General features: G+C 39.7%; 1 non-coding gene and 1 pseudogene across 1 annotated transcript; both read right to left on the bottom strand.

The window, feature by feature from the left end:
- Positions 1-890: 890 nt before the first annotated feature.
- Positions 891-22,644, bottom strand: part of LOC140699882 (formin-2-like) — a 72,281-nt pseudogene continuing 50,527 nt past the window's right edge.
- LOC140699960 (U6 spliceosomal RNA) lies at positions 15,970-16,072 on the bottom strand. The gene has a single exon (XR_012078186.1). It is a non-coding gene; the product is annotated as a U6 spliceosomal RNA (small nuclear RNA).

Here is a 22,644-nt window from a genome sequence, read left to right as displayed (position 1 = left end):
AAAAAATTATAATATCTCTTTGGACCAGAAATAGCAGAGAAGCCCAAGTTAATAAGCAGTGTGGAGGTGAGAGGTCACTGGAGTGTGCACATGGAGGAGAAGGTAAAGATCTTGGCTTATGCAGAAACTGGTAGGGGGAGAGGTCACACAGCAGGGAATGGAACTGGACTCACTACTGGAAACACATGCAATGTGACTGGGCTCCACACTCATAAAAGGAGGATCAAAACAGCTATGGTCCACACACAGCTGTGTGCCTAGGGCAGCGAGGTCCAGTCCCTCCCTTGGCCTCTGTAGAGGCGCCCTCTGCCCAGCCTCTGCGGACGGCCCTGGCCACTGTTTGCAGGGGACGCCTGTTAGAATACACTGTTTTGGCTGTTTCCAACTTGCCGTGGCCCCTTCGGGGCAATCGAAGGAGACCCCCATGCTGGCGCCCACTGTTCCGCTCGCCCCCCACAACCGAGTGGGCAAACGGGGAGACCTGCTCGGAAGAGCCACCCAACTTTTCAGGAACAGCCTCCCACCCAACCACCCACGCAGCCCCCGGGCTCCCTCCAGCGGGCCCCTCGCTCCCAGCACGAGGAAGGGGTTGCTCCCCTGCCCCCAAGCCATCTAGACTGTTTCCAAGAGTGAGTGTGATGGTCAAACGTCTGTACACACCAGGGGCTCCACGGACACCTGCTGGTGGATTTGCTCAGAAGATGGGTGGGGAGGGGGCGCCCTAGAGGAGCGGAATACATAGTATGGATAGGGGGCTGGGGGGCGGGTAGGACGGCAGGACCATCGGGGGGACGGGGCGAGATAATGAGTTCCGGAGACTTGAGGGCGGGCTCGCAGGACGCCAGAGGGGACAGGCGAGGCGCCACCTGGGACCGCGCGCCGGCGAGGGGCGCGCCCCCTTTACCTGCGTCTCCGGCTCCATGGCCATTTCCTCGCTCCGAGGCGCTGGGACTGAACTGACACCATCTGAGCGAGCCGAGGCGAGGTTTGAAAGAGGAGGGAGCAGGCACGAAAGGGAGGGGGCGAGGAAGGCAAGAGGGAGGGAAGGCGATGGGGAGTTTGTCTTGGCCTTTTGTGCGGACACCTCCCGGATTCCGCACCCGCACTGGCCTCCCAAAAGAGACGTGGGGCCACTGAGCGAGGGACGAGGCCATCCCCCAGAGCGCCTCGGGGCCTCACGCCTTGGAGACCGCCCAAAAGGAGCACCCCCACCCAACCTCAACCCCGCCTGGAGGACGTGGGGACCGGGCTCACCTCGGGGAGGGAGCTTAGGTGAACTGAGCGGGGCGAGGGTGCTCTACTCGTCCGCGCGAGGACTGTGCAGGCTCGGGGGTTCCTAGAGTCAATCGGGCGCGGCTTGTCCAGAGCAGGCGAACTGTTGGGTCAGAATGTGCTCCTGTTCCTCTATTCTTCCTTTATTGCCCTCTTTTGTAATGGATGGATACATAGATTAAGTAGATACTTAATTCGTTTATACTTTATTCAGTATTTGAGCTCAAATACTTTATACTGTATTTGAGTCTTCTTAGTGGTTAGTCTAGGGCTTAAAATATTTATTTTAATTTACAAGAATCTATCTCATATTTATACTGACTTAATTTCAAAAATATAGAAACTTTACTCCTCTATAGCTCCATTCACTTCCCACCTTTTTATGTTACTACTGTTATACATACTATGTGTGTAATTTATATATGGTACAAACTGTTATAATTATTAGTTTATATAACCATTTGCCTGTTAAAGAACTTGAGAGAGGAGAGAAGTATATTTATAAACTATATTATATTAATCTTATTTACCCTTTATTGTTCTCTTCATTTTTTTCTGTAGATTTGAATTACCATATGGTGTCACTTCCTTACTCTAATACAAATACAGCTTTTGTTTCTACTAGTTTGTTCTCAAATATATTACGTCTATATGTCATAGGCTCGATAATATACATATTGTTTTATGTACTTCCTTTTAAAGTTAGTCAAAAGAATAAAGAAGAGATGTGCAGCTGTATTATATTCTGTGTAGATAAAAATTATGTTTACCAGTGATTTGTGTCTGTGTGTGCATGTAATTTCAAATTATGGTCTGATGTCATTTACTTTCAGAAATATAAATTTATATTTTGGTTTAAATAAAAAAGTTTTAAATTAAAAACTAGGGATATAAATAAGAACAGTAATTTTTCTTCTAAGTCTTAAGTTTGTGTCCTCCATAACTGGAGCTATTTTTCAGCTTAGGTCACACAGAGGCACACTGTGAGCAATCAGTCTAGTGTCAACAGCATCACCTCCTACAGGCAAAAGGTAGGAGCTATCATAAATGTAACTACACTTTAAAATAAAAAAGAAATAAAGTTCTCCTTTGCACTGGAATAGTCCAAAGCCCTGTTGCTGTCTCTAGTAAAGAAACATACATTCCACTATGTAGAACCAAGACCTCAAAATTAACTTCAGGTCTAATTTATCTAAATTTACTTCTCAGTCTTATGTCTAATGTGAAAAACCTAAAGACTTTTACTAGGAAGACAAGAAGAAGACACATTCAGCTAAGGGAAATGAATACCAACAGCCTACATTCACATTACTGAAACCATCACACGGAACTTCCCACACACAGGAGAAGCTTGCTACTCTGCTGGCTGATTTACTATGGTTTTAAACAAGACGCAAGGAAATCTTTGCTCATGGTGCTATCTTCAAAACTAATCCCTTACTATATTTAATTTCTTGTAACAACATATAACGGAAAAGACTCTGAAAAGAAAATGATGTATATATGTATGCATATGTATAGCTGAATGACTTTGCTTTACACCTGAAACTAACACTGTAAATCAACTACACTTCAATAATTTTTTTAAATTCATCCTTTAATCCTCTGTACATATCTAAATAAAATAAACTCTTCAAGGCCCACTTCAAGTTTCATCTCTTCCAAACAGTCTCACCCTAAGTCCAGCTGACTCATTCTATTCAATTCCTGACCACAGGCAGCACATTTTGTGACATGATTAGATAATGCTGGACCCCATGGGCTGTTCTGTAATAAATTAGCCCTCCAGAGAACTTCTGTGCTCTCCCTGACATGGCTCCTGCTTTTCTCTGCTGTTCTCCCTGCAGAAATGGATAAACCGTGTTCCCATCAGGTCAAGAAATGGATGCATCCCTGAAAGTAACTGGGGCCCCCTCTCTTTCCAGTTTCCCAGGTTCTCTGCAGTAGCTGCGTCACTCCACTTTAGCAGTATTGACAAGACACACTCCCATCATCTGAACAAAAATCTTCCCTCACTTTTGCAAGGATGAAATTTAGTTTCAATAAAGAATTTTAAAAGACAATAAATCTTAAGTAAATTTCCCCCAAGCCCTTTTTTCTATGCTGATGGAACTTAATAAACAGAACATTTCATCTGTTGAAAATTAATACCCCTTTCTAATACATCTAGTCCAGCAGAACTTAATATCATCATATTAAATGTAATATAAAGTCCAAAAGAACTAAACATCACCATCATTGTTAAATTTTTTACAATTCCAAAGTACATTTAATTAAATATAATTTTCCTAATACATCTAGCAAGGTCAAGGATCATCAGCCTAATTATATTTCCTTTTTAATATGCCATTAGGCTCTTTGCTTGTTCAGTCTTTAGCCATTTATTTTGAAGTATAAAAATAATATTCTGGCTGAAAGAGGATTTTTTACAAACAGGTTATTTTTGCTGCATTCTTTGAATTGATTGGGTATGCTCTATAAATAGTTACAGGAAAAGCACCTTCAAAAAACAGTGATTTTTCAACATCTAAAACAGACTCAGATTCCACAAATCATGTGTTCATCTTACTTATAGCCTTGTATTTTGATGTGGTTTTCTATGTAAATACATTTTAAGGCTTGCAATAGGAATGTATTCTATTAAAAATAGATGTTATGTTAAAAGTTACAAAGTACCAAACATTTATGATGCATTCCTCAAAACAAATCTAAATTGTCTTACTATAAAATGTTTGCTATTTCACACATTCTTTTAGGTCTAAGAGACAAATAGCACTGTCCAACCCAAACACACCCCTGCCAGCTACAACAGGACAAATGGACACCAATGCACAACACGAGACTTCTGCTACTCAGAGTATCACTCAGGCCATCATCCTGTGAGCCCTGAAATACCCACTGATTATGATAAGACATTTTTAATCTAAAAAATAAACATTTTCAATAAGTAAAAGTAAGCAGATTCACAGATAAAATTCATACCTCTCTTTTCCTTTTCCGACCAACCAATCTTACAGCAGCAGACAACATTTGAAGTACAGCACACATGATTTCCCAATGTCCCAACATGATAAGGGGAAGCTTTTTAACAGCAAATACTATTTCAGATAAGAATACTTAGAGGCTTTACATTATACACACCACATAGGAACATTTAAGCAATGAATGCTTCTTTTCCCATTGTTATTATGAACTTTAACAACACACAGAGAAGCCTTTCTGGAAATTAGATGAGGGGGTGGGAAGGGATAAATTTGGGATTTTGAGATTTGCAAATGTTAACCACTATATAGAAAAATAGATAAAAAGACATTTCTTCTGTATAGCCCAGAGAACTATATTCAATAGCTTATAATAACCTTTAATGAAAAAGAATATGAAAATGAATATATATATATATATATATGCATGACTGTGACATTATACTGTATACCAGAAATTGACACATTGTAACTGACTATACTTCAATTTTTTCAAAAAGATATGTTTGTAAATTTCTGTATAGACTGGAAGGTGCCAAACAAACTTAATAATGATAACCAATAAAAATAAGAACAACCAAAAATAAACAAATACATAAATAAACATTTGGCATATATGAAAATCAATACAAACCCAAATTATTTTTAAAATTATCTATTCTGATTCTGGTTTCCATATGAATAAAATACCAAACTTACACTCATATATAACAGTCCACATCCATACCTATGACTTCATGATTAAGAGAACAGACTCGAGCCAGATGGCTGAAGTCTGCACCCAAGCTCTGCCCTCTACTCTCCTGGGAACATTGTGATCCCTCTGCACCTTGGTTTTCTGGACTATACACCACAGACAATGGCGTCTACCTCACAGGATCATGAGGACGAAATGAGCTAATGTTAGATTGCTAGGACAGTGACTGGCAGGTGGTAAATAAAGCCCAGTGACCTGGAGGTTTCCATGGTTGTTATGACCGTTGTTGTCATAATCACCACTATGATTATTTCTGTTGCTGAAGCAGCTGCTACCACTACTGCTGTGTTCACCAAAATATATTTGCTCATGACCTCATTTGACATAGGATGAACCAGAAACTTCTCTCTGAGGCCATTCTTACTATCTAAATCATTCCCATGTAAACTCTCCCACTTTCCTGCTCATAGGTTCAGGTTAAATTTAAGCTTTATTTGGACATGAAAGATCCCAAGCTGACTTAGGGTCATTATCAACATTACAGTTAGGGAATTACCCTTTTGGGTGAGAGGAGACTCGGCTACATGTTTACTAGCTCTAGGGCATTCCTTCAAAATGGACAAGTGAGATAAACAATGTTTTGACTATACAGCACAGGGAACTATATTCAGTATCTTTTAGGAACCTGCAATGAAAAGAATATGAAAATGTATATATGTATGCATGTGTATGACTGAACTATTGTGCTGTACACCAGAAATTGACACAGCATTGTAAACTGACTATACTTCAATAAAAAAAGTTAAGACATAAAAAATGGGCAAATGTATATATGTGTGTGATGTTTTAAGCATGGACCACATATGAGACTGGTTTTCTATCTTCTTGATTCCTTAAGAGACAGGGTTATTGTTGTGCCAAGTTAGCAGGTTGGTGTTTAATTCTGATCTGAGTCATGCTTGTTTGCTTAAGGAGAACTGTGTCAAGTCACAGTCTGATAAACTCCCATATGCCTTCCCAGCTAATCTCATTATGATTCATATATCTCAAAATGCAGAAGGGCAAGCTAAGAAGTCATCACAGAACTCAAATATAGAGTCTATGAAAAGTATGAAATCCTCTGTCTTTGGTTCCTTGGAGGAGAAAGGGTTTAGAAATACAAGAGATCCATCATCGTAGCTACTCTAGGCATCCAGAGAACAACCTCTTTCTCATTCTACCAAACAGCAGTGTGTCCAGCTAAGCAATCTTCTGTTATCACACTGAAAACATCTTTTCTGAAAGTAAAAACAGCACAGCCACCTCCTTAAATCACAGTGCATTTGGCCACAGTCTTACTTTCAAGAAGAGGACAGATCACAGAAAATTATTTGGCTATTTTGAAATATTTAAAGAAAACCAGAATTTGCAGCTTTCATTGTATATAAGAAGAATAGCTTGAAATAATTCTATAAACACATTCCAAGGCATTAAGGCTATTCATTTCCCTGGAAATGGATCATGAGGTACTAAAATGTTTGCACATGAAAAGAGGAATTACAGGTCACACAATTTGAACTGTGCAGGTCCACTTACACACAGATGTTTTCCAGTAGTAAATTCTGCAGTACCACATGATCTGAGGTTGGTTGAATCTGTGGACGTGGAAATGAGGATGTGGAGGGACTCTGTACATGACGGGCTGACTATAATTTACACAGAGCTTTCTGACTGCACAGAAGGCTGGTGCCCCTAACCCCGTGTTGCTCAAGGGTCAAATGTATTTGCATGCATCCTTTAAAATCTCAAGTAGATATAATGGATAGATTTTTCTTCCAAATACAACACAGGTAAATAAAACTAGCTTTCTTCAGCAATATAACACTTTGCAGCAGATTTTTCTCTCACCAACATATGGAAAAAAAATTCCTTATCCCTCCAAAAACAGACCTGACAGAGCTGAGTACAAGACCCAGGCCAAAGAGATGCCGAGCAAGCTCATGACAAGTCATGATGGAGACTGTTCCACAAACCCTCTCTGAGACAGAAGGTCAACAGCAGTGTCACCATCAACAGGTGTACATTACAGGACTGGCAAAGTCTTACCCCCACTTTATGAAATGTCCTAGTGACAGGGTGAGGCGACTGTGCTGAGATGATGTTCAACACAGACGCACTGTTCGTATGCTGAGGCCATCCCATGCCAACTAGTTGAGTTTGAAGTCTTAATGATTTGGACATGAATCTTATTCCAGTAAGCTTAGAAATGGAATGTCAAAGAAACCATGAAATCCCATTCTCATGGACAACATATGAGGCATCTGCCTTATTTCTGTTCACTTAACAGAAAAAGTGTGATGGGAGGTGGGAAGGGCATGGTTTGCCTTTTTGAGAGTTTCATCTCTAGACAAGAGACATTTCCTATCATATCTGCCAGCTCGTCAGGTGACAACCCGGCTGCTTCCTTTTTCATGATGCCTGTGCTCCCCGCCTGTATTCCTTGCCCAGACAGATTTTCCATCTCTGAATCAGCCCAAGAGAAGAGACATGAAGACTCAGTCTAAGCGTGCTATCTGCAATACACCATAGAAAAGATTTTTTAAATGTTTCCCTCTGGCAGAAAAATGTGGTTTTCCATTCACCTTTATTCCACCAACAAACTCACCTTGGCCATATTGATTATTATGAGATGAATGATTTTTTTTAATCTCTTAATCATTATTGGGCATAGTCACAGATATTTATAAAGTCCTCCTCCTGCAGTCAGCTGGCTTATTTGTTCAACAATACTTATTCAGTGCCTACAATATGCCAGGTTTACCATAGTTTCTGACCTAAATTCACCAGCAACCAGCTGTACCACAGTAAATGGTTCTGAAAAACTGAACTGCATAATATTTGGATTTGCATCATTCTCAGATTAACGGAAATGCCTGGGGTGAACTGCCCACCTACTCAGATAGAGGTCCCATGCAAATCCATTCCTACCTGCCTGGATTTTGGAGCATCTGTCTGGTAGGGGTTGTCTGCTCTGAAATAAAATATTGAGAGGAACAACTGTGGGTCACACGTCTAGCTACAGATTCCAGGTTAGAGGCAGAAATTCAAGGAATCACATCACCCCATTAGTTGTGGCTCATGTGGGGAGACTGCGCCAGGAGAACACTGGGGACTTCAGGCCTCACTTCTCTCCCTTTCCCTGACCTGAAAAACCTGAGCTGCTCACCACTCCTTCCTCTGTGCGCTTCCCCCTCCCCTGCAAAGGTGGGAAAGGTAGCCACTCCCCATTTCAAGGTGAAGGAGGGCCGCCAGTAGCAACAGCTTCCATCTGGGCTCATTATTCTGGGATTTTACTACTTTTTCCTGATGGTTTACTAAGGACCGGGTTCCTTGCTTGGTTTTGTTTGTTTGTTTTTGCTCACTGTTACCTTTCTTTCCATCCATACTAGCACTCAGATGGATTTCAGTCAAGTGACAGTTTATTTCTAGACAATGTATTCTAGAAATAAGCAACTTCTGGGACTTTGAAAATAAGCTTTGTGAGACTAAGAGTGAAATAGTCAGAATATTGTCACTTGGTGGAGATGATTATTTGCTGTTGTATTTGGGAAACTCTTACTTAAACACGTGCTGTAAAATTCTATCCTCTGCTATCTGTGCAGGTTACAGAGCCCAGAAAATTATTTCAAAGATTTTCTGTAAGGAAAGTTTACACTTATGCCCCAAACACTGTCCAACTTCAGAAAACACATGGGTACTCACTTGTTTAGCCTTGGTCTTTGTGATGGTATCAGAAATAATTTCTTCCTCTCCTTTATAGTAGTTTTGGAAAATAATTCCTCAAATCCGTGACTATCTATGGATGGCTCTTCAATTTTTTCCCAAATAAGTGAAACACTGGAGTCTCTAAAGTTAAGCAAAAAACCAGTAAGAGAGACATCAAGCCAAACTCCAAGACATCATGGGGAGCATGAACAGAAAGGACAAGGAGGAGAGGGTAGAAGAGAAAACAATAGTAATTTTGGAAAGAATAATTTCCAGGAATTCTCAGTCATCAAGTCATTATGTAAAAACATAAATGGAAAACCCCTCTCAGGATGGCTATCAAGGCAGGAAATGTTTGCCATCTCACAATCTCAACTGGACTCATCAGCTTTGTGGATTACTCATGGGCTAAAACGCAATCATTTTATGACCCACAGTGTCCCCTCCCTCTTCCTACCACTGCCCATCTTTCCACGTGACCTGACTTCTCAGTGACTGCAGACTCACGTGGTACCACCTAAAAAGGGTAGATCCATTTTTTTAAAAGCAAAAGAAAAACAAAACAAGACAACTTCATATAACGCATACGGATGAAGTGAGTTTGGGTCACAGTTTGAAATGATGCATCAGCATATGTAATTGACGTGGCAAATTATTCAGAGAGCTGCAAAGCGTGAAGTATTCAAAATATATAGATTCTTCCCCTCAGAATGATTCAGTGAAGAGAAAATAAATATGAGAAATGAGAATGAGCCTGGTAAATATCCTATTTCTAACTCTGTGAGACACCAGACAAATTTCAAAGAATCCTGAGAACTTAGGACAAAGAAGTCCAGTAAAATTTAAAGTGTATGTTTTGTCTCCCACCAGCACATTCCACAGCCACATCACAGCACTGTCCCAGAGATCAAGAACATAGGCTATGGTCTGTGCATTGATAAGCAATACACCAGCAGCATACCTAGTGGGAAGCAAAATGTAACTTTTATAAAAATCATATAAATGTATAATTTTATGACCTCACGGTGTTGCTGATCTTCTGTAGAAGTACCATGAAGTGCTCAGAACTAAATCATTTCACTCATGGAGTGTGGGTGTGTGTATTTTTGTGTAGCATGTTTCTGAAAAGACTACAGCAAACAAAATGGAACAGTAGCAATGTGCCTTAAAAGGGATGCAGAAAGCATCCTCAAGACTCAGTTTGTCTAAGGATTTGATTCACTTTTATAAGCTATTTGTCAGTGAGGTTCTGCAACTAGGCAACAGAGCCTGCATGCTAAGAAAAATATATGCCTCTATGTTTAAAAAGTCAATCAAAAACTATATAGACAGAAATCTGCACATTGACATATGCCATTTGTTTTATCCTTTGGATACTTCTGGGAAAAAGTCTAAAATTTTAAATAGCAGATTGCTTCATGGAATACTGATGTAAAAATCTACAGGCAAGCTTTAGAGTGGTACTTGGGAATACATTAAATTGTCAATTTCCCAAAAGTTTGAAAGGAAAATGCTTCCCTCATATTGACAAATTGTGGAAAGACGGACTCCCGTTCGTGTTACTTTTTACTGTGTAGCTGAATTCTGGTCCAACAGAGAGGCTTCATTGGCCGACAGGGTTCTATTGGCTGTTTCCTACTCCCTTTGTCCTGGTTCATCACTAATCCAAACAAGCCAGTTCGCAATGGAGGAGGAAGACATCCACACACTTGCGGTGCTGGTGGTGGGAGAGGGAGACCTGATCCAGGAAGCAGAGGGGCTGGTGGGGGTAGGGGAATGCCTGTTCCAGGAGGGGGTGGGGGAGGGGCTGGAGGAGGTGGAACCCCCATACCTGGCAAAGGAGGAGGTGGGGGATTCCCAACATCAGGAAGAGGAGGGGAGAAGGTATCCCTACACTGGGAAGAGGAGGGGGAGTAAGGATTCCCTCACCAGGAAGTGGAGGGGGAGGCGGGATCCCCACTCCAGGAAGAGGAGGGGGAGGGGGGATCCCCACTCAAGGAAGTGGGGGAGGGAATGGCAGCATCTCTGTACCAGGCAGAGGAGGAGTCGAGGGGCCTGCTGTACTGTGCAGAGCAAGCCCTGTCATGCCAGAGCATATCCCATGTCATGGGAGGGGGGGCACTGGGGCCAGGCCAGGCATGGAGCTGGAGGACTGTGTACAAGGCAGAGGTGGTGGGGGTGCGATGTCACGGCTGTTTTCAAAGGAGGAGCAAACAGAGTGCTCCTGGCTGGCTTCAGACTCAGTATGAAGAGAAGGATGGGAAGGCTGAGCCCTGGCCGTTCCTTGACCATCAATTCAGGGAAAGGGTAGAGGTGGTGGAGTCTGGCTGGACTGATGTGTGTTGAGCTGTACAGATAATTTGCCTTGGAGACACAATCAAAGGTATCTCTGAACAGAATTTTGTCTGAGGTCCAGAAGGTGAGGACGGCACCGCTGAGTCTCCACTTTCAGCCCCAGGTGGGCCTGGGGGACACTCTGGTCGGGCACTAACAGAAGGGAGGGTCAGAATCCTGCCCTCTTCTTTCGGGGATGTCTGGATTGACTTTGCCTGTCAAACCCTTTTCTCCTAACCTGAGAGCTTCCAGACAGACATCTTCTGAAGGTGCCACTGCATTCTGAACCCCGTGAGGGCCAGTTGCCACCTCCATGTCCACAGCAGGGTACTACTCCTCTAGTTCAGCTATTTTGGTCCTCAGATCCTCAATGGTCTGTTCCAGTTGCTGAATGACAGTGGTCTGACCCTCAGACTTCATGTCAGAAACTTCCTGAGGGGCAACAAAGACATCAGAGATAAATATAAAAAAGGAATACTCAAAATGCCAAAAAAAAAGATAAAATTAAGCAAAATATATCTGTTTGGTTATAATACTTTCAAAAGATCCCTCCATGGGAAGATACTATCAGTATTTGTATGTGTCGCCTCTTCTCCACCCTCAGATTTCAGAGTGGTGACACACATTACCATAAAGTCCTAAGGTCCTTGTCTAATCCTTGAATGAAATCATGGAAGACAAGTAGACCCCTGAGGAGAGGGGAGACAATTCTGAGTGACGAACCAACTTACTTCCAAGATACGCTACTCTCTTCCCTGCCTGGTAACACCTGGTAGTAGAATGTTCCCTAAAGACATTTTAGATTCTAAGTTTTAAAGTTAGTCACTTCCTTTAAGAGGTAATCTCTAAAAAGATCTTCAATAGGATCATGTGAGATACTTGTGATTTATATGGCCATGGGCGTATGTCTTATGTGCATGAATACAGCTTATATCATGTTCACTCTAATTCAAATATTTGACCCGAGGCATTTCAGAAAGTGGTACCTTGGACTCTCCACAATTTGTCAAGGTAGCTGAGAGCAACTGTGCCAACATATGAGTCACCCTCACATCCAAATGGTGCCCAGCTCTCCCAAGGCATGCAATTTACCAGAACAGTTTAAGGGAAAAAATGCTTTGCTACCCAAATCAAAGGGGAAAGCCCTATGGGTAAATTAAATAGGAATAATAGATGAGTAAAAATAAAAGAGAAGGAAGAGGAATGGGTAGAGAAAAAGGAGGAGAACAGAAACAAGAGAAGGTACCAGAGAAGGCAGCACAGACTCCAGCTGTGCGAAGCTGCAGTGTCAGGCAGCTGCTCACACAGGCTGGGAACTAACTGCTCAGTGGGGGCTGGACTGAAAAGATGAGAGGGAGCGAGTTCTCGTGCTGTGAACTGTTTCTCCAGAGCTTCCCAGGGCTTTTCAAAGATGATCCCAATAGAGGCCGCCGTAAAGAGCCACAGCCCACAGACACAGACATTACTATCTTCCCCACGTGGAAGCCTGAAGCTGACCCTGCACACCTGCTCTTTATCTACTGAGGAAGAATAGTTAACAGGTAATATAAATATGATATGAAGTGTGAAACTAAACTTGTATCTTGCTTGTCAAAAACTAAATCAAAAACAAAACAAAATAAAAAAAAACCCTATCAAATCTCTTTACTATTTATAAATCCAAAACAAATACCTAACCCATTTGCAGTGGAAAAGCTACGGGCAGACAAGACAGAAATGCATATATTTACTATAAATGAAGTATTTTGGTGCTATGGGTGTATTTGCTCAAAATCTTCAGAAGTAGTTTTTTTTCTAACGGGAATAGGAAAGGTCTAAGCTTAACAGTCTTAATCCTAACCCATTACCTCTTCCCTAAAAACGCTGTATTTACTACAACATTTCACCTGCTGAAGGTCATTTATGCTGCTCAATGAGAGCTAAAGAGAAGCTGCACCTTCAGAGACACGGCCCTGCCAGGAGGCCCTTACTGCCCTGTAATCAAAGAACAGCAGGTAGCTCTTACTGCACAAGGAAGCTGCAAGGGACGCTCATTTACTGTGCAACTAATTAAGGAATATAACACACCTTAAACAGGCAAAATTGTGAGGCTCTTATTATTTATATGTAAATGTAGGTATTCATACCTATATTTAAAAAAAATCTAAGTTACTATTTTTCACCAATGTCTACACACAAGACTACAGTATTATAATCCATAGTTTGGGAAATTAGGCCATATATTCTCTAAATAGCCCATAGCAAAAGGAATAACTTTAATAAACAATCACTAATATCCTGAGAGTTAATTCCACTCTCCAATTACAATGCTACAAGAAATCACAAGCCAAAAATCTAGCTCCCAAATTCATCCAGAAAGTACAAATATTCAAAATTTCTTCCTGAACCTGCATTAGTAAACTATATAGAGTATTTTCATTTTTCCAGAATAGCCTTAAAAGTGACCATTAATAATTAATAAGTATTTTTTGAGTTATCCTAGAATGTAAATAATGCTCTCATTTTCCCTTTTATGGGAACATATAAAAAATTACTTGAGGAAACACATTCAAGTAAATTCTAGTAAAGTTTTCCAAAACTCAATTTAAAAATATATTTTTATTGAGGTATAATAAAAATAGAATATTATGTAAGTTTCAGGCATACAACAGTGACTCACAATTTTTAAAGGCTATGTTCCACTTACAGCTATTGTAAGATATTAGCTATATTCCCTGTGTTCTACTATATATCCTTGTAGCTTATTTGTTTTATACATAGTGGTTTGTATCTCTTAATCCCCTAAAAATATTTTGCCCCTCTCTACCTCCCTCTTCTCATTGATAACCACCAGCTTGTTCTCTATATCTGTGGTTCTGCTTCTTTTTATTATATGCATGTTTGATTTATTTTTTAGATTTCAAGTATAAGTGGTTTCATACAGTATTTGTCTTTCTCTGACTTATTTGAATAAGCATAATAAATTCCAGGTCCTTCCATATTGTTGCAAATGGCAGAATTTCATTCTTTTTTATAGTTGAGTAATAGTCTATTGTGTGTGTGTGTCAGTGTATATCATATATGGATGCTGAATCCAGTCAAAAGCTTTTTCTGCATTTATTAAAAAGATCATATGGTTTTTATTTTTCAGTTTGTTCATGTGTATTACATTGATTGATTTGAAGCTGTTGAACCATCCTTGCATCCCTAGGATAAATCCTGCTTGATCATGGTTCATGATCCTTTAAATGTATTATTGGATTCACTCTATTACTATCTTGCTGAGGATTTTTACATCAATGTTCATTAGTGATATTGGCTTATAATTTTACTTTTTGTGTGATATCTTTGGTTGTGGTTTCGTGGTGATGCTGGCAAGGTCAGGAGTGTTCCTTCCTCTGAAATTTTTCAAAATGGTTTGAGAAGAATAGGTTAACTCTTCTCTGAATGTTTGATAGAATCCATTTTTGAGGCCATTTAGTCCTGGAGTTTTGTATGTAGGGTTTTTTTTTTATTATTTTTCCCTTTATTACTGACTCAGTTTCATTGCTGGTAACTGGTTCTGTTCATATTTTCTATTTCTTCCTGGTTCTGTCCTAAAAGATGGTACGTTTCTAGGAATTTGTTTATTTCATCTAGGTTGTTCATTTCATTGGCATGTATTTGTAGTAATCTCTCATGATCCTTTGTATTTCTGTGGTGTCAGTTGTGACTTCTACTTTCTCATTTCTAATTTTATTGATTTGGGCCCTTCTCTTTTCCTTGATGAATATGGCTATGGCTTTATCAATTTTGTTCATCTTTGCAAAACCAGCTCTTAGTTTCATTGCTCTTTTCTATTATTTTTTAAGTCTATATTTCATCTCATTCTGCTCTCATCTTTATGATTTCTTTCCTTGTACTAACTTTGGGTTTTGTTTGTTCTTCTTTTTGTAATCCTCTAGGTGTAAGGTTAGGTTGTTTATTGAGATTTTTCTTGTTTCCTGAGGCAAGCTTGTATCACTATAAACTTCACTCTTGGAACTGCTTTTGCTGTATTCCATAGGTTTTGGATCATTATATTTTCCTTTTCATTTGTTTCCAGGTATTTTTTAAAATTTCCTCTTAGAGTTCTTCAGAGATATATTGGTTGTTTAGCAGCATATTGTTTGGCCTCCACATATTTGTGGGTTTGGGGTTTTGTTTGTTTTTTTTTTTTTTTGGTAGTTTTTTCTTGTACTTGATTTCTAGTCTTGTAGCACTGTGGTCAGAAAAGATACTTGATATTTAATTTTTCTTAAATTTACCCAGACTTGTGGCCTAGCATCTGATCTATCTTGGAAAATGTTCCACGTGCACTTGAACAGAATGTATTATGCTTATTTTGGGTGAAAACACTTTGGGAGTGAAAACACACTCCCTTTCAGTCTGTGTGTCTTTAGATCTGAAGTGAGTCTCTTGTAGGCAGCATATATATGGGTCATTTTTGTATCCATTGAGCCACTCTATGTGTTTTGATTGGAGCATGCAGCCCATTTCCATTTAAACTAATTATTGATATGTATGTCCTTAATGTCATTTTGTTAACTGTTTTAGGGTTGTTTTTGTGGGTCTTTTTTTGTTCCTTTTTCCTTCTTTTGTTTGCTTCTCTTGTGATTTGATGATTATCTTTAATGTTATGTTTGGATTCCTTTTTTTTTTATGTACCTATTATATATTTTTAGATTGTGATTACCATGAGGTTGTTTGTTTTTTTTTTAAATTGAAGTATAGTCAGTTACAATATGTCAACTTCTGGTGTACAGCCTAATGTCCCAGTCATGCATATATATATATATATATATATTCATTTTCATACTCTTTTTCATTAAATGTTATTACAAGATATTGAATATTGATATTCCCTGTGCTATACAGAATAAATTTGGCTTTTGAAATCTATTTTTATATATAGTGCTTAAAATTCACAAATCTCAAACTCCAAAAAATATGGAATGCTTCACATATTTGCATGTCATCCTTGTGCAGGAGCCATGCTAATCTTCTCTGTAGCATTCCAATTTCAGTATCTACATGCTGCCAAAGTGAGTATCCATGAGGTTTTTATTTAGCATGCAATATATACATGTGATTGTTACAAGTTTGCTGACCTCTTAATTTCAAATGCATTTTAAAAATCCTGCATTTGTACTCTCTTCCCCTCATGATTATTGTTTTTGATATAATATTTTACATCTAATTTATTGTTTGTATCCCTTAACTGCTTATTGTGGATACAGGTGACTTTACTACTTTTGTCTTTTAACTGTCCTACTTGTGTGTGGATGATTTCCTACCTTTACTATATGTTTGCCTTTACTGATGAGATGCTCACTTTGTGGGCAGTGTATCTGTAGTTGTAGGTTTTTCCCTTTCATCAATTTAAATGTTGTGTAACTCACTTCTGGCCAGAAGACTTTGTACTGAAAAGTCAGCTGATAGCCTTATGGGAGTTCTGTTGTTTGTTATTTGTTGATTTTTCCTTGCTACTTTCAATATTATCCATTTATCTTTAAGTTTTGTCATTAATTTAATTACAATATGTCTTGGTGTGCTCCTCTTTGGGACTCTTGTGCTTCCTGGACTTGGGTGACTGTTTCCTATCTCAGTTAGGGAAGTTTTCAGCTAGTACATCTTCAAATATGTTCTCAGTCCCTTTCTCTCTCCCTTCTCCTTCTGGTACCCCTATAATGTGACTGTTAGTGTGCTTGATGCTGCTCTAGAGGTCTCTTAAACTATCATTTCTCTTCATTCTTATTACTCTTTTTTCAGTTAAGCATCAGTGATTTCCTCTGTCTTCTAGCTCACTGATTCCTTCCTCTGTATCATTTAGTCTACTGTCGATTCCTTCTAGTGTATTTTTCACTTCAGTTATCATATTCTTCATCTCTGTTTGGTTATTCTTTATATTTTCTAACTCTTTGTAAAAACTCCTTTCTTGTTCTGTGAATCCATTTTCCTCCCAAGTTTCTGATCATCTCTACCATCATCACTCTGAACTCTTCCTCAGGTAAACTATCTCCACTTCACTTAGCTCTTCTGGGGTTTTATCTTGTTGCTTTGTCTGGAACATGTTCCTTGCTGCCTCATTTTGCCTAACTTTCTGTTTTTATTTTTATGTGTCTGGTACAGTAGCTGCATTTCAGGACCTTGCAGAGGGGTCCCTCTGCAGGAGACATCCTGTGTCCCAGCAGCACACTCCCCTCTCATTATGCAAACTCTATGCTGTATGTTCCCCCTATGAGGGATGGATCATTCTATTGTGGTGGGCTGGCTATGTGGGTAGGCTTCATTGATTCCTGGTCCACTTAGATGCCAGGTTCTGCCTTGTACACAGGCTGCTGGCCACTCGTTGGCAGAACTGGGTCACAAGAGAGCTGACTGCAGAAGCTGGGGAAATGCTGGGGCTAATACCAGCTCACTGATGAGCAGAGTCAGGGTCCAGGTGGCCCCAGGTTTGTTGCCCACCAACTGGTGGGTGACCAGGTCCTGGGGCAAGTACCAGAGGAAAGATGACAAATCTATTTTATTCAGCATACTAAGTATTTTATTTTACATATCACCAAATTTGACATTATTTTTTTAAAATATTGCTTCAAACCTGTAAATTAGCATAAGTGGTAGAGTCTGCCATCCACTTTGGCTGAACAATTGTGTACAATAAGTTAGCCAAAATTCTTTCATTTCTGTATAATCTTACATGTGGGTGATGTTAGTTATTTCTTATAAATTGCTTGATCACTTGAATATCACAAAATACAAGCTGCCATTAAAAATAATACATTCAACAAAGTATTTTCAAAATAAAGAGTATCTGGTTCCCAGAAAAAGAAACATTACTATAATATTAAGGCCAAAACTATCAAAAAGAAAGCTAAGATATATTCATGGAAAGCTTCTGCTGAAAAGTTAAGTTTGCTCATCTTTGAAACTTCACTATGTTTCCTATGTAATTCATTTTCTCTAATATTCAGATTTTCAAGTTCTGCTAAATTCTAAGGCCATATTACTGGCAAGTTAGGATACATCTAGATAGCTGTAAAATATGAATTCTACTCTTCACAGACACATACTTATTTCTTAACTCTTTATTTCTCAAGCTGTAAATTCTGACCAGTCTTAGGTTTTGGAGAAAACCAGTGAGATTCCAGATTTCCAATAAGCTAATACATGTTATTATTCTATAGGAAAATAAACTCAGATTTTAAAATAGAATAAGATTATGCACAGAAATAAAGTACAATAAATTTCAACTTTGAAAAGGATTTACATTTCCCTGATAATTAGTGATATTAAGCATTTTTCCATGTGCCTATTGATCATTTGCTTGTTTTCCTTGGAGAATTGCTTGTTTAGGTCTTCTGCCCATTTTTGGATTGGGTTGTTTGGTTGCTTCTTATTAAGTGGTATGAGCTGCTTATATATTCTGGAGATCAAGCCTTTGTCGGTTTCATTCACAAAAATTTTCTCGCATTCTGTAGGTTGTCTTTTTGTTTTACTTATGGTTTACTTTGCTGTAAGTTTAATTAGGTCCCATTTGTTTATTCTTGCTTTCAAAATGTAGAATAGATAAACAACACTACACTGTATAACACAGGGAAATATACAAAAGATCTTATGGTAGCTCACAGAGAAAAAAATGTGACAATGAATATATATATATGTTCATGTATAACTGGAAAATTGTGCTCTACACTGGAATTTGACACAGCATTGTAAAATGATTATAAATCAATAAAAACGTTTTGAAAAATAAAAATAAAATAGTCTCAAAGGTAAAATTCTTAAGAAAGAAAAATATAAAAATTCTTGGGAAAAACTCAAATTATCACAAGGACAAAATAAATAAAACTCTCCTTTGCAATTCAAAAAGAAAATTTCAACTTTGAAAAGGAATTTCAAGAAATAAGGGAATATCAGAAAATACGGTAACTGGTAAATAACATACCTAGGGTGCCTTAAATGAGAACATTTTATGGAAACGCATTTCTCCCAGAGCACTAAAATAGCATTTCTGGAATCCTTACAAAGGAAACGATGAGCTATTGAAATTGTAATATTTTTGAACTGGAATGGAAATGACAAATCACTTCCAAACCCTTCACTGCCTAGATGCGAAATGTGAGGTGGAGAGGAGAGGGATAAGTCAGAAATCATAACTGGCTGGGTAACTTTAAACTCCTATGGCAGCAGTTGATAATCTGATTGATGGAAAGGTTAAAGTCACCATCATTAGTGAATGACCAGAGTGGAGGTAATAAACAGCATGTTTAGGAAAGGAGTCAGAAAAAAATGGAAATAAACAGCCTTTCTGGTTCCCTCACATCTTCTGAATTTTCTCTCCCATGACCTGCGTTGTGGCAAGGTCCTGCACTATACTCCAAAGCAAAACATTCCTTAAGTGTCTGAGTTAGTGCAAGGAAGGAAAACAGTCTGTCACAGCTTCCCTTCATTGATGATCCACGCAAACAGCTTAGTGTCTCACCTCCCAGCTACGTCAATACCCAACTAGCCTCCAACATCATAAAAGTTCCAAACAACAAAGCTCACAGAAAATCAAATGCAATGGCTTGGGAATGTTACCCACAGGGGCAGAGCTATACCTTCTGACCCTGCTGCCACTTGGCTGGAACTGCTGTCCTGGTGACCCTCGTGTTCTCACTGCCAACACTACAGCTCCAACTTAGCCTTTATAAAGACTGAGAAACTATTTCTCACTCCTTCCTTCTTAAAATCCTCTCCTCACTTGGCTTCTATAATTTTACACTCTCTCTGCATTTGCTTCTCTCTTCTCTCATTTGAATTTTTTTGGAGTACAGTACCAAACTTGTAGTAATTCCCAAGACTCTGTCCTTGGCCCACAATCCTCTCTTTCTGTGCTAGAGGAGATCAACAATTTTATCATCTTAAATCTCTCATCTCTGTACTGCTGATTTGCAAGTTTTCCCCTCTCAACAATACTTCACTTCCATATTGTGACTGCATAGTTATGATTGCTATTTTGTTAAATTTTATCTTTTATTGAGGAAAAATTGACATAATATTTCTATTTGATTACTTTCCTTTTTCTTTATATTTACAATGCATCTTATCCTATAAATAAATATCACCTCACTGCCTTGCACTTTCTCGAGGCTTGGCAGTAGCTTTGATTAATGTTTCTAACTTATTAGCTCTTAAACTTGATGTGCAGCGGAATCCCCTGGAGGGGTTGTTTACTCACAGACTGCTGGGCCCCACCCCGTGTCTCCAGTTCAGTAGGCCTGGGGCAGGGCCTGAGAATTTGCATTTCTAACCAGTTCCCAGATGATGCTGATGCTGTTCCTCCAGGGACCACACTTGGAGAACCAAAGCCTAAATTTATACTCTAGATATGGTTACCAAATACATTAGTTCAGCCTTTGGCTGCTACTTTTTCTTTATCACATCAACACTTTAGTTCAGAATCTCCCCACTTCATAATTGAGAGTTTTAGGATCTGGTCCTCCTGATTGGTTCTAGTCTCCCTCTTCTTATCATATGACATTTTCTCACAAGGTCCTTAAACATGAGTTCATCATGGTACATCCTTGCTCAAAGACTCATGGCTCTTATGTTGAGCATAAAACATTATAAATACTCTACCTGGCTCATAAGGTCTTTAATAGCCTGTAAAAAAGTGGATACCCTAATTACCTCCCCTGCCTACTGCCAAGGGCTACTGTGAGGGTTCAATGGGATACAGTCGGCTCCCCTTATTCAGTTATGTTGTATGAAGTCAACGAGAACAATGAATTAGTGAGCACTGAACCGCTGCTTCTGGGGAAAAAGTGCTCAGTTCCCACAAGCCTCCAGCTACATTTTCTAAAGTCACCTTATATAATATAATAAATATATTTAAATTGTATTAAATGTATACATTGTATGTAACACACACTTTCTCTGTAAGGCACACCGCAGCCCTCCTGCACCTAGGACACTGAACAGCACTGCAGCCCTATGCTTGGGGCATTTTAAATGGCCAAGTCATCAGCAGAAAGCACAAAAAGGTGGAAAATGTGGCACTAAATAGGCAGCAGAAAAGACATTTATTTACAGAATTAGCTGAAGCAAGAAGGCAGAGTGTTGCTTCATCCCACCGTGGCTGGGGAAGACGCACGCCAGGTGACTCAAGTTTTTCACCACTTTGCGCATGTCTGCAAATGAAGTAAAGGGCCTGCAAGCAGTGGTTTCAGGGCTGTAAATAAATTCTAGCTAGTTGTCAGGCTTACAAATACAGAATCTCTAATTGATGAGGATCAACTGTGCTAAGAAGGCAACTCTGGAAGCCAGAGTACTGCTCAGACATGACAATAATAATGACAAAATATCAGTTAACATTTTGAGTGCCTACCATGTGCCAGGAGTTCTTCTAAGCACTTCATGAAAATTAATGCATTTAAATCTCACAGAAACCTATGAGACAGGAGTTATTACTATCCCCATTTTGTAGATGAGGAAATTAAGGCATAGAGAATAAAAAGCATGGCTGAGGTTCCCCAGTTAAAAGTGGGATAACTGGGATTTGTGCCCAGGCACACTGGCTCAGAGCCCAATACTCAATCACTATGTTGTGAATATAAGCAAACTTTCCACCTCTCCCCAGTAAGCACCTCTGCTTGAGTCAGCGTGGTCACCAGTAAGTTTATTCATTCATCAAACATTTTCTGATCTGCCCAGAAATGTCAGGCACTATGTTAGATACTGGAGGGGCAAACAGAATATGGAGAGTCTTAGCTCTAAGGAACCCTACTGCCTCTGAGACATGCATGAGGCGCCAATCATGGGAAAGTAAGGCAAGTGTAGGGATCCCAGAAGAGACATCAAAAGGAGTCTCTAGACTGAGGCCTCTCTGGGAAAGTGTCTAAGAGGGAGTGAAGTTTGACATGAGTTTAGATTAAGAAATAGAAATTCAGTGGATTAAAAAGGCCACTAGGAGTGCAGAAGAAAAAAAGTGTAAAAGGCAGACAGGAAGAATGCTAAAGTTTTCAGAAGACCTGCCTGTCTTTTCAAGGCTAGAACAAACTAAACAGGCAGGAAATAGCGAGGGATGAGGCTAATGGCAAGGGATGGCAAGGGAAAGCCTTGCCCGTCAAACTCCGGAGTCTGACTCTTCTCTCAGAGCCTATGAGCAGTCATCAAATGGGTCTGAGCAGACATTGGATACAAATAAATCTGAATTTCAGGAAGAAAGTTCTGGAGGACTGTGGGGGAAAGATCAGGAGGGGTTGGGACTGGAAGTGATGAGATCTGCTGGGAGACAGCTGTGGTGACCCGACACGGCTGAGGCTGGGCTGGGGCTGGGCTGACACAGGGCTGTGGGGCTGCGGGGTGGCAGGACGGGCAGGAGCACCAGAGGGGGACCGAGATGCTGGAGGAATGGAGTGAGCAGCCTCTCATGGCCCCAGGACCCTTGCACCTGTCAGTGTCCTCCCTGCCTCAACACCACATTCACTTCTACTTCTATATCTTCACTCTCTTCTCCATCTGCAATACTCTCTCTTCTTCCCTCCCTCTGTTCAGAAGTGATGACTTTGAGGACTTGATCTAAGTTGCACCTTTCCTAAAAAGCTGTCCTTAATTACAATTTCCCAACAGTTC

The sequence above is a fragment of the Vicugna pacos genome, chromosome 11 (genome assembly GCF_048564905.1).
Source record: "Vicugna pacos chromosome 11, VicPac4, whole genome shotgun sequence".
Taxonomy (NCBI): Eukaryota; Metazoa; Chordata; class Mammalia; order Artiodactyla; family Camelidae; genus Vicugna; species Vicugna pacos.
This window is presented reverse-complemented; position numbering and strand designations above follow the sequence as displayed.